This window comes from Phyllobates terribilis, unplaced genomic scaffold (assembly GCF_046119375.1).
Source record: "Phyllobates terribilis strain yellow unplaced genomic scaffold, ASM4611937v1 Scaffold_5__5_contigs__length_657084704, whole genome shotgun sequence".
In the NCBI taxonomy this organism is placed as follows: Eukaryota; Metazoa; Chordata; class Amphibia; order Anura; family Dendrobatidae; genus Phyllobates; species Phyllobates terribilis.
Genome location: NW_027362765.1, coordinates 124,466,032 through 124,478,377, shown reverse-complemented (window position 1 = coordinate 124,478,377; position 12,346 = coordinate 124,466,032). Strand labels below are relative to the sequence as shown.

Here is a 12,346-nt window from a genome sequence, read left to right as displayed (position 1 = left end):
CTGTGTAGTAGTTGTACATACGGTGCAGTAAAATTGCGATGTGAAGCCAGTGTGCTCTGCAGATACACTACAGCCACATGCCTATAGGGCAGTAAGTGCAGGGCAGGGAGCCAGTGGCTCTCTGCTCCGCAATGGTTTTCCACTGTATGCACATCTGAGGATGCAAATCTAGAAAATGGTGCTGGGCCCCAATGTTTGGTCAGTCACATCCCCCGAGACCACTATCATTACGCTAGTCAGAGTATACTAGGAATTGTAGTTTTACTGGAGCTCAAGAGCAATAGGTTGGAGATCACTGCTTTTCAGGTCATCCAAATTTCTCCCTCCCCCATGACAGCACCATGGAGAGAGGGGATCCACCCTTCAAGGACAAACCACCTTTTTTATCTGTAGGTTTTATCTCTCCCGCATCAGTTGATTTCCTGTCCTTGACTGGGAACCTTCAGTGTAGAGTGGTACCTGAAGAAAAGATTCCAAGACGTCCCAGGCCTGGCCAGTCCGATCCAGGCAGCGGGGACCCCCTGCCTCGGCTGGTGCAGCGCACTGAAGCCCCACTGCTGGGTCTGGTGGGCCTTCAGAGTGGGAGTAGGAGCGCAGCTGCTGCACCATGCTGTAGTGCTGGGCATCCAACTGCGCGGGGACGTACTTCCTAATGACATGGACGGAGGGGCACATGATTGGAAGTAACCCGGTGCAGGAGGCTGGTAAACGCTGGGAGGACGCCAGGGATAACGCCCTGAGCAGTTCTCCGGCGGTCCTCTATGAGAATCGGGTTGAACAGAGAAGAGCTGTCCCAGGAACAACTGAGCCCACTGGATGAGCAGAGCCCGGATCCAGATCCACCACTGCAGCGGCAGAAAAGGAGGCAACAGGACGCACGGCAGCATGAGGTTTCCCAGCACCATGGTCATGGAAGTGGGCATTCTACAAAATCCACCAGGCACAGCAAAGATTCCACCGTGAAGTCCCCATCCAGCAAAGGGAAATTCACGGTGGATGTGATCCCTTCTCCTGTACCGGTACCCCTGTTCGTGTTGGATTGGTAAGTGATCTCTGTGAAAGTTCAGATTATAATTAGCCCCTTTCCCGCTCATTTTTTTAGATGGGAAAAAGTGCTAGCAAGACCAAGCATACAATCTGTGCGCTCTGCAGTGAAGATTTACCCGTTACATGTGTGAAGAGGCTCTGCAGTTCATGCATACAGCCGACAGTCTGTGAAGAAACCCCTAGATTTGCCTCTGAACTGCAATCAATACGTAAATCACAGGTGGAGAGTAACTAAGGGTATGTGCCCACGATGCAGAAATGAAGCAAAATTTCTGCAGCGTTTATGCATGTAAAAAACGCTTGCGGATTTTACACGCGTTTTTACATGCAGATTTGACTTGCGTTTTTCAAATACATTGGGACCTCAAATCCGCATGCAGAAACGCACAAATAATGGACATGCTGTGGATTTTTCCACAAGGAAAATCCGCTGCATAAAATTCCGCCACATGGGCACAGAACATGCAAATTTTCATTGGGGATCATGGGGCATGGATTACCAAGCATTTTGCAAGCGTTTACGGGGCGGAAAATCCGCATCAAAAAACACTTGATAAAAGCATAGTGGGCACACAGCCTAAGTCCTTGCGGAGTAGGGATAAAAGACCTAAGAGGTCTAGAGATTTTTCCCTGGAATCTGGGTCTGATACTGCAGAGGGGGAACAATCTGATGCAGATTCCTCCTCCTCCTCTCCTCATCCCCAAAGGAAGGCAGAGGTCGTAGTTGTTTCCCCATAGAGGAAACAGCCTGGTCAAGGCGGTTAGATCCACTATGGGGTTAGTTGACCCTAGGCCAGAAAAAAACGTTCAGGACATAATGTTTGGGAGGCTGGATCTGAAAAAGCGTAGGTCTTTCCCGCTTAATGACAAGATTCAATCTCTAAGAGGGAATGGAAAAGACCTGAGAGGAAAAGTATATCTGTTCCAAAAAGATAGTGTCCTTTTAATGATCCAGTCTGTTCATTCTGGGAAAAAAAACTGAAACTAGACGTAGCCATTGCTAAAGCGTCCAAAAAATTTGCCCTTCCCTTTGAAGATATGGGAGTACTAAAAGACCCTTTAGAAAAAAAAGCTGACACTTTCCTAAAAGGATCCTGGGAAGCTGCAGGGTGGGGATAAAACCCGCTGTTGCTGCAACTTGCACCGCTAGGTCTATGATGGTCTGGTTGAGTCGGTTGGAAACTCAACTTCAGAATAAAGTATCTAGGGAAAAAATTCTAGACACCATTCACTTAAAGGAAATCTGTCACCCCCTGGGAATTGTCAGACTGCTAATATGGGCATACAGGTAATAGAAATGTGAATCCATACTTACCTGTATGGCCCATATTAGCGGTCTGGTTCCTGTGTAATAGCTTTTTATTAAATTATTTCTGCCAAGCTTCGCGTCCTCCAGACGCCAAGAAATGCTAGCCTACTAGCCCTATTTCCATACTCACCCCACCTCCCCTGCACAGGGCCCTGAGACGTGCAGTTCCCGGCCGGATCCCGCGCCTGCGCTGTTTCCCCTGTATGGACGGCGCTCTTCTCCCTGCAGTCTGTATAGCCTTGTGGAGCAGGGAACTTCTGCGCAGGCGTCGGTGAGTCACTCTGCCTTCCCAGCGCCTGCGCACAAGTTCCCTGCTGCACAACACTACACTGATGGCAGGGAGAAGAGCCAACCTGCTTTAACAAGCTGAGCATGTAGCCTTATGAGGCCAAGTTCACATGTTCAGTATTTGATCAGTATTTTACCTCCGTATTTGTAAGCCAAAACCAGGAGTGGAACAATCAGAGGAAAAGTATAATAGAAACACGTCACCACTTCTGGATTTATCACCCACTCCTGGTTTTGATTTACAAATGCTGAAGGTGGGAACGTGACCTAATAAGCAGGAAGGTGGGTATAGAACAGTTATCACAAGCTTATAATATAGTGTGAGCCTCTGCAGTCTGCACCCTGCCTGTCCAATAAATGTTAACTTCCTAATACCCTTGACCTCACCTCACACTCATAGACTTTTGGCTGATTTTTTTCCCTTATTTGCATAGTTAATCTCAAAATGGATCATGTTTACGAATATGGGAAAAAGTTGCCCTTGGCGGCTACTGATAACTCTAAGCGCTCGACCTTCAAGAGACACTTCATTGGATGTCCTTAGGCCTACCACATGGCATCTTCATAAGGCTTGATGGGTTACGGTATGTATTAAGTTAGGGTTACATGACAACTTTGTCCACAACAGCCCTCGCGTGACTGAAGGTTGCTTGGTATCGCGGAGTTATAAAAGTGTGACCACGAAAATCAAGTTGCAAAAAATCCAAGTCTAAATTTTTAGACTTGCTTGTTGAGGTTGTGTAGGTGTCACAACGGGACCCCATTCCCTTCTATAGCATGCAGCTAACTTTGGTTGCGTCACGACTGTCTCGGCAAATGTCACTGTGTAGCCCTAGCGTAGATTGTCCCATAAAAAAAGGCCTTCCAGAAATGTTTGGCTCCAATTGGAATTTTCTTTGGAGGCAATTATTGGATTAGTCGGACAATATGTCTGCTGTGGATCCTGTCCAGATGACTACTGTACTGACACGTTTTGATACTCATGACCAAGCATAATGGATGTGGCGATATTAGATGTTTAAGGCTGTTTGCTGGAATAGGCCAGAGATTTTCCTTTATTCCTAAGTCAAGTACCCATCTACTTAAAGAAGTTAGTATGGGTACCACCTTGGAGACATTGTAATGAACCCCCAGATGTACCACTATAGCACTGGTGGACAGCATTCCTCCATAGTGTCTGCTGTAGAAGCCAGCACAAGGTTGGGCTTACCCTTTGCGATGACTACTCAGCGGGCAGCACAGTGGCTCAGTGGTTATCACTGTTGCTGGGGTCATGGGTTCAAATCCCACCAAGGACATCTGCAAGGAATTTGTATGTTCTCCTCGTGTTTGCAGGGGTTTCCTCTGGGTTCTCCAGTTTCCTCCCACACTCCAAAGATTGTGAGCCCCATAAGGGACAGTGATGATAATCTATGTAAAGCGCTGCGGAATATGTTAGGGCTATTTAAGTAATCTATAATAATTCAAAATTTGCAGCTCTGCTCCATTCCTCTCTCTAAAGAAGTCATCTGACGTCAATGAACGACATACCTGGTGGGCCATGTGCACGATGAGAATGTGTCCTATTCGAATAAATATGTCAGATGCACGATGCCTGCAGATTGTGTAGGTGTTTTCCAGATGTGGCGCCAGACAACATCTTTAATCTTCACTATGTTTTGATAGCCCAAGTGGTCTAACCTTATAAAAGATTAGGATTTTCTAGATTGTTTGCCACTAGCCCACCAGTGAACTCAGTAAACCCACATAATGTCCATATGGGTCACATGACCGTTTTCTCTCTATCCGAAAAATATGGTCAGATTATTCTGTTCAGAGTTTGATCAGAGGAAAAGTTTGGACTTGTGCATAGCCCCATAGAATATCATGGGTCGTGTGCACGAGCCCTAAAAGGGCAAACTCCTTTAGAAGAAAGTGAGATAACCCCTTCCCTGATTTGTGCTGGTTGCTGCCAAATTTCTCTGGAGCCGTCGCCCTTTTGGTCCCACAATTCAGGACTGTGCTATGTGCTTATGACGTTTGGCAATACTCGTTATATTTCAGGATCCTTTATAATGTTCTGCAGGGTTAACACATTTTGGCTGGCACTACACTAGGGACTCCGATCCCAGACTCTGTTCTATGTCTCTTTCTAAAGCAAAGCGTGCCCACGAAAGTGGGATTCTACCAATCTCTACAGCACAAAACATACAACATTTTATCAAAGTGAATGAAAATCTTGATGCAGATGTGGCACCCTGCTGTTCACAGGTACCACAGGACCCAAAAGGGTGCATGGATGGACTTCTCCACAAGAGGCCCTCATTACATGCAGACACCTCCAACCTTCCACCTCATACCACCAGAGGGAGCCCTGTTAGGGATATATATAGGGAGGGTGGAGCCAGTCAGAGAGTTCAGAGAGTGTGCTGCCACTGAGAGCAGTGAAGACGCAGCACGTCTGCTGTTGAATTGAGGGCCCCGAGTGTGGCCGGAGGCAGTAAGAAGAGGAGAGAGGAGTTGAGGGGGCAGAGGAGCATCATAGGCTCGTCCCAAGACACAAACCGGACACTAGGTCGGCGCCTACAGGGTCCTCTATACCCAGTAGGGACTACCAGCATACCAGAAGGATTACAGATCCCTGGTCGACCTGAAACTACCAGCAATAACTGGACTAGGAATGACGAAGGCCCCGGCGTCCAGGGATAGTGGTTGCCAAAGAAAGGTCCTACTACCAAGCGGTCAGGTGAGAGAGCAACACAACACAGAAGCTAGGCTAAGTTTCAGGCTGGCTAGAAGCTTAGAGAGAGGGAGACACGGATCAGGAGGCCTTATACCCGCTCACTGGGGAGAAGTCCTGAAGTGCACCCTTCCTAGCAAGTACCCTGGACCATACCTGCCGTTACACCAGTAAAGATACTGAAGCGAATCCCCTGTGTGAGTGTCCGTCATTCCCCCTGACCTGGCCATCTTTCACCTGCATCCTTTCATCAACTCTGCCCCGGGGGTCCGCTCCACCTGTGGGGAGCAGAAACATCCCAGTTGCCATTTTATCAACCCCGGAGGTCTGCAGCAGTGGCGGTAACCATTACCGGAAACCACACGTGGCGTCACGAAACAAACTATACACTAAAAACCCCTTTTTCAAGAGAGACCCCAGAGTACGGGCCCGGGAGCCGACTGCCGTGACATCCTAAGCAAGGTAAAAGGCCCGGGTACTGAGTCCCCTATATCCCCCTGGGTGACACACAGACATTATGTATATATTACATACATATATATAGGGGTACGGACCCATGGTGGTTGCCACATGCGACCAAACTTAATGTAGTAGCCAATAACCACAAGATTTGGTAGGGAACGTGTCAGTTTTATTGGCAAACTCCTATGGCTATCCACCATCGCATGTGGGCACGGTTTGCGGCTGTCCTTGCATGTTTCTCCACCATAATACCTTCCAAAGTGTCCACACCAAGCTTTCCCTGTGTCCTCAATAGAAAATCTGCCTAGTAATATGGTAGATAGTACATGGGAAAAGGTGGGTGACAACCAATGTGTTTGAGATCAGCTCCCATTTGGGTTTTCTTCTCTTCTCACCCAATATTTCATCTTTTCTCAGTTTCCATTGTGCCTAAATCCAATATTAATATAATAGTGAAGACCCCGATGTCGTCATGTCAAACTCAATGACCTCTGTGGAGCTGATCCTGCAGCTGCCGCTGTTTCCTGGCAGATCCCCAAATGTGTTCTCCCCTTCCAGCTATGACTTGCTTGTCTCTATATATATAACAGGTCCAGGCGTTGTACACGCATCTCCACATGCTGCCTCCAGCCTGAGTTATGGAATCCAGCGGTGTCCAACTTGTGGCCTTCCCAGTGCTACAAAACTACAACTCTCAGCATGCTAAGAGATGTCATTTTGCAATAGACAATTTGCAGAAGACTAGTTTTGCATAGGAATCCCGATGTGGGTACCCTCACATGATTACCTGTATGGGTCATTAAAAGAGGTTAGAACCAGGGGTTAGAAATCTGGTATACCCATTTTTCAATAGGTTTCAAGGAATTGACCCCAGGAACAACCTGACATTGGAGTATATAATCACATATTCTTTGTACGGACCGCCATGTTAGGACTGGCCGCAGGTCTCCTATGCTTTTGAGGCTGTTGAGTTTGGGTCAGGAGACCTGTGGTCCATACTCAGATGCAGGTTCCTGATATAAATAGGGTCGGCCAACAGTCTGATGTGTATGGGGGCATCTCCACTCTCCCCTGACAGATAATGCCGGAGGAGAGAAGGACCTGTCCATTGGAGTCCATCAGCTGCGCTCTCATAGAGAACACTGGATGTTCGGCCAACAGATATCGAACACTTCTGATAGGCCGTGTGAAAGAGATGGGTATTTATCAGCTTTGCTCTTTAATGCACGATTAATGTGAATTACTGCTAACGCTTATTTCCTCATAACTATGCATTGCAAACAGGCTGCCGATCATCCTACGAATGAGTATAACTCTTGTTCGTAAGGTGAAATGATCTTTTTCTTTCTTAACCTCATAGTCCTGTATAAATAGGATCTGTGCTGTCGAAAGCAATGTCAGACTATGCTCACAGAATGATCTATTATAGATGAACCAATATGCATCTGAAGTCAGTTCTGCCTGGGCAAACAGGCAATTAAACAATCGAAACAAGTAGTTGATCAGTTATTGCTTAGTGCCACAGATCGTGTAATGTCACATAGTGTAACTGCACTTTAAAACGAATCTGTCAGTAGGGTACCACACCCCACATGTAGCTCTTTCAAAGCAATACTATATCATTTGAACTGATATGCAAATGAGGCTGAAGTGCTATTTTGTAGATCTGAAGCCTCTGTCACTCCAGCTCTATACCCCGCCCAGAGCCGCCTCCTCCTGCTTGACTGGCAGCCTATATGCAGTGTGACTTCTGGTGAAGAAGCTGTCAGTCAAGCAGAAGGAGGTGGCCCTGAGCGGTGAATAGAGCTGGAGTGACAGAGGCTTCAGATCTTCCATAGTTCTTTAGCCTCATTTGCATATCAATTCAACCGCTGATTTCTCAGTAATGGAAGAACGGACTGGCCATGTAAAGGTATTGCTGGAATTGTCTTTGAAAAAGCTACATGCTCATATAAATACTTTGGGGGGTGAAATCCTGCTGATCGATTCTCTATAAGGTAACTTTTTATTACCTGTCATGTTTGTATATATTATGTTATTTGAATCCTGCTATAATTATCAGTTTTCCCCTCTGCGGTCTCCAGTCACTAGAAGCCTCAGCTGTTCTCTTTGTGAACACTGCTTCTGTCTCCCTCCAGCGTCTTCTCCCCTCCATAGAATTCTAGAGGCAGCAGAACTGTAGACAGATTTGAGCAGCTTTTGAGAGTGAATGATCAGTGCAGGAAAGCAGTGACAGATTGGTGGAGAAAGATGTACATTTCTTTAAGAAGATGAATTGCAAAGTTTCTTATTTTCATTTCTAACGATTCATAGGAAAATTAAGTTTGGTTACCTTTTAAGCACAGCAACAAAAATTATGTGAATAAAGAAATTTTAAAGTCGAAATTGCATCAAACCAATATACAGGTATAATGTCCAAATGGGCAACTAAAGTCAATTTCCCACATCTGTGTATGTAGTAGGGACCTCCTGACCTAAAGGCAATTGTCCCATAGGTGTACATGAGACTGCTGAGTTCAGATCATGAGACATGAGCAACTTTAAGCTCGTGGGCCCCAATACAAAACCCCCAATTATCACAGATCTTTATAAATAATAGTCTTACGGGCCAAATGGACCTTTTGGGCCCCCTAGTCTTCAGTGCCCGAATGCGATTGCAGCCCCTCTACCTATAATTATACTAATAAATATATTATTATTATATATATTATAAATATAATATAATTACGCCCCTGTGCAGAAACCATGCAGACATTCTGCGCCCCCCTATTTGTCACTGCTGGGGCCCCAAGCACAGGGCCCAATATTAAGCGTCAGTATATTATAAAGTGTCACCACTCTTGGCATCGTGATGATATCCTCAGTAATAAGTCTGCATTCGCCCGCCTGCACCCCCTGTCTGCACTGATGTTTTGCGCTTCTTGGAAATGTTTGAAAACAAAATGTACAATTCCCTCCCGAACCTCCTGTTGGATGTTAATAAGTAACTAGGCCTGGATAAACAATGGCAGCATGCTTAGTTGACACAGGCCCTAGGTGCAGCCTGTCCTTGGCTGGCACTGAGAACGGATGAACTTTGTCCTAGTTCCTATTCTGAGTCCCCATATGCAGGTTAGAACCGGGCGAGGCTGGGAAGTCATGACAGGCGGAGGTTGTGTGATATTTCGGGATGACAGAGGGTGACTGTAACGCAGTGAAAGAACATCTAGAACATAAGTTTTGCATAGCGGCAGAGCCTGGGATACCGGCCAGAGTCCTTTCCTAGTTTAACTTTAAGGATCTAATTACAGATTTTCCATTCTGGGATATCGCTGGGATTTCTGTATGGATGTTTCTATAAAGCAAACAGAAGATCCACTTATTGGGTTTCTTTGGAAATGTTTCACCCTTTTCTTTTTTTTTTTGGATTTACCTTCAACCTACAATCTTTTCCTACTTTCCTGGGATACTGCCACTGGCGGACACAGACAGAAAATGGCCCCTGTATAAAAGAATATATTGACCTTTTACAGCCCAATAGCTCATGATAATGCACAATTCCACCTGCTTTGAAGGTGGTAGTGGCCCCTGTACCTCTTAGGCCTCTGTGCGGCGGTACAGGTTGTACTAATGATATGTCTGCCCCTGGACACTGCGATAAAGTCCTGACTTCTCAGTTCCCATTTGCTTCTGCAATTCTCTTCTCTGGTGTCTCCCACCAAAGTGAATAGCACAACTCCAAACCATATTGTATGACCAGCACTAATTATGAGCAAATAAGAGTCACGTGTGCACAGTCCTCCAGGAGTTATTAATGGTGGTGCGCAACTTACAGTAATCAACTCACCAAAAAGAAAAAAAAAAAGCCGTAGCACTCATGAATTTGGCTTTTTCCCTTTTTGGACAACTCCAACCCACGCCCAGCTGATCCTCTTCTGTAGGCCCTGCTTTTGTGTCAGTGCCTCCATTGGTCATCTACTACCAAGCAATTATTCTACAATATAGTAATAATCTCAATAGTTTTGTAAAACCTCTATACATATGTTCACCCTCTGAAAATACTAACCCAAGTGTGACCTCCAAGACCCTCAACTCTCTTCTCCGTCAATCACACCTTCATAGTATCCAGAACTTCAACTTTGCCTCTCTCCTTCTTACCACAACCCATCCACCGGTTTTCTGTTTTGACAACCTTTAAACCTATTTTTACTTTAAGCCAATTTTTTTTTTGTTCAAAAAGAATGTGAAGACTGCAGCCAATCATCGGTCCCTGATTGACTGCAGCAGTCATGTCACTTCCCCTCTAGAGTGGTACCAGTAGGGGAAATCCCCTTTAACTCACTCCATAAATTGACATTGGCCATCTCTGGTGGCTTCTTCAATGGCAGCTTTTATCAAACAAGGCCAGTTGCAAGGTACCAAAGATTTATATTGGGAGGCTCTGTGTACGGGGATATAAGGCTGTGGAGGGTGTAATATTCCACTGGTGTTATTGGAATGAGACATGATGTATAATATGCTCTCCACACTGAATATTTATGTGATCTTAATACCCACACCGCAACTGATTGCTATGCAATGCTGAATTTAGGATGGGACTCTTACTACATAACTGCTTGGTACCCACATTCACTATGTCGATATGTAGGAGCTTTTATGTGTATATGGATATGCTGTCCATTGGTTGCTGTGTGGTCCAATTTATGTGGCTTCCATTTATAGGCTCATCTGAGTACACTCTAAATGGTGTTTTGAACTGACATCTGAGATATAGTATTTGTTATAACCATTACTTCTGTTTTCCCTCCCTTTGATTTACTTGCCCTAGATAAGAGCTGCACCATTATGTATCCAGCTGTGCACATTGTGTAAATGACATATACATCTCCTCCTATGCTCTTGGCATCTAATATGTTTGCTCACCTCCCACCCCCCCCCCTCGTTTCTTCCTCACCCCCCTTTACTCCCCTCTCTTTTGTAAATGCTGTGAGCGCACGTGATATAGGCCCCTAGGGTACCTGCTTGTTCAGTCCTGTTGAAGTGGGGTGGGGGCACGCACCCTTGGCTTTTGGAGTGCTTGCTTTCCCCGTTCTGCTTGTGCTGCGTGCGCGCTTGCCCTGCCGCTCCGATGCGCGCATCTGGGGGGTGTCTCTTTGGACGGCGCTCTGGTGACGCGATCCGATCCCTACCCAATTGGACGCTGTGGTCGGGCCGCTTCATCAGATTGCCTCCCTTGACGCGACCCTTGGATGCGCCCCTCTGGGCAGGCGGGTGGACGCGCGCCTCTCTGGGCGCAGGCAGGAATGTACCTGGGCGATATTTTAGGGACATGTTCACATAGGGATGCGTAATTTGAATGGTGATGCCACCCAGTGGGAATATAACGTGAGGGGGCCATGGGGTATGGCTATATGGGGGTAGGTACTAGGTATGACGACGCCCCCTAGTAGAGAAACACTGTGGGGAAATCTATAAGTATGGCTGTACATAGAGGGATGTTTAACATACATGGTTACGCCTTCCAACCCTCCGGTATGAGTGAGTATGGTATGTGTCTGGTGTGTGCATCTGAGCTGATTGGCTGAAGAGAATTATTTAATGAGACCCAGTCTGAGTGTGGCAGTACCCCGGGAGAAGGCTAAGTGAGCCGAAACGTGCGTAGGGTATGTGACGCCCTCTAACCCAAAGCAGGTAATTTGTCGTTATAAGCAATACGTAGATTGGCGTGGTGAGCAATAGAGTTGTGAGTATGTACACACCACACTACTCGGGTTATGCGCATACACAGCAATAGGTTACATAGTGGTGTGGTGTCTACAGGTTACACCTGGGCTGACTAACTACTGTTGTGGGTAATGGTGCCACCTGGTGGCTTTTCCCATTTTTTTATGTCGTGTGTTTTTTAATATGAATATTTTTTCAATAAAGATTGGTTATTTATACGTTTGGTTGTGATGTACACTACTTTTCTATATGATATCGTCAGACTCTGTGTATTGAACTACATATTATATCCATGTAGAACTCTAGGCATACAAGGAGAACTTCTGTGTCATAATGCCGTGTGAGTGGACAGTCTTAAGGTACCAAAGATCGCAGCTTCTAGATTTTACTTATTACTATGCTGATATAGCAGTAACGTATTCTACGATGCTGTCTCCAGGGGGTCTCAATATGTCTTCGGACCTTCAGGAGCAATCTATGAATCTTAGATAAACAGGCTAGGCCCAATAGCAGTGGTCAACTTCTTTAGTGAGTTCAATAGACCTTTAGGTCCAATGTTCGAATCCTGTGTCTAGAGCAATAATATAATCTGCTGCTATGGAGGGTTCTGTAGACATCTGGGTCTACACTCTACGCCCCATAGAGGCGTCGGAGTTTTCTCCTATTATGGGATCTATAGACTTTTAGGTCCAATGATTGAGCATAAAACATGTTATAGGGCCATGATGGTGCCCATCGAATGGGTTTGTGAGGAGATTATATTTCTGCTCCATCTTCAAGTATTTGACCATCCATGAACTAAGAAAGTAACTCGTTGT

General features: G+C 45.9%; 1 pseudogene; it reads right to left on the bottom strand.

Annotated features, from left to right (window-relative positions):
- The window catches only part of LOC141270944 (uncharacterized), a 59,169-nt pseudogene extending 48,060 nt beyond the window's left edge, over window positions 1-11,109 (bottom strand).
- Between the last annotated feature and the right edge of the window lie 1,237 nt (window positions 11,110-12,346).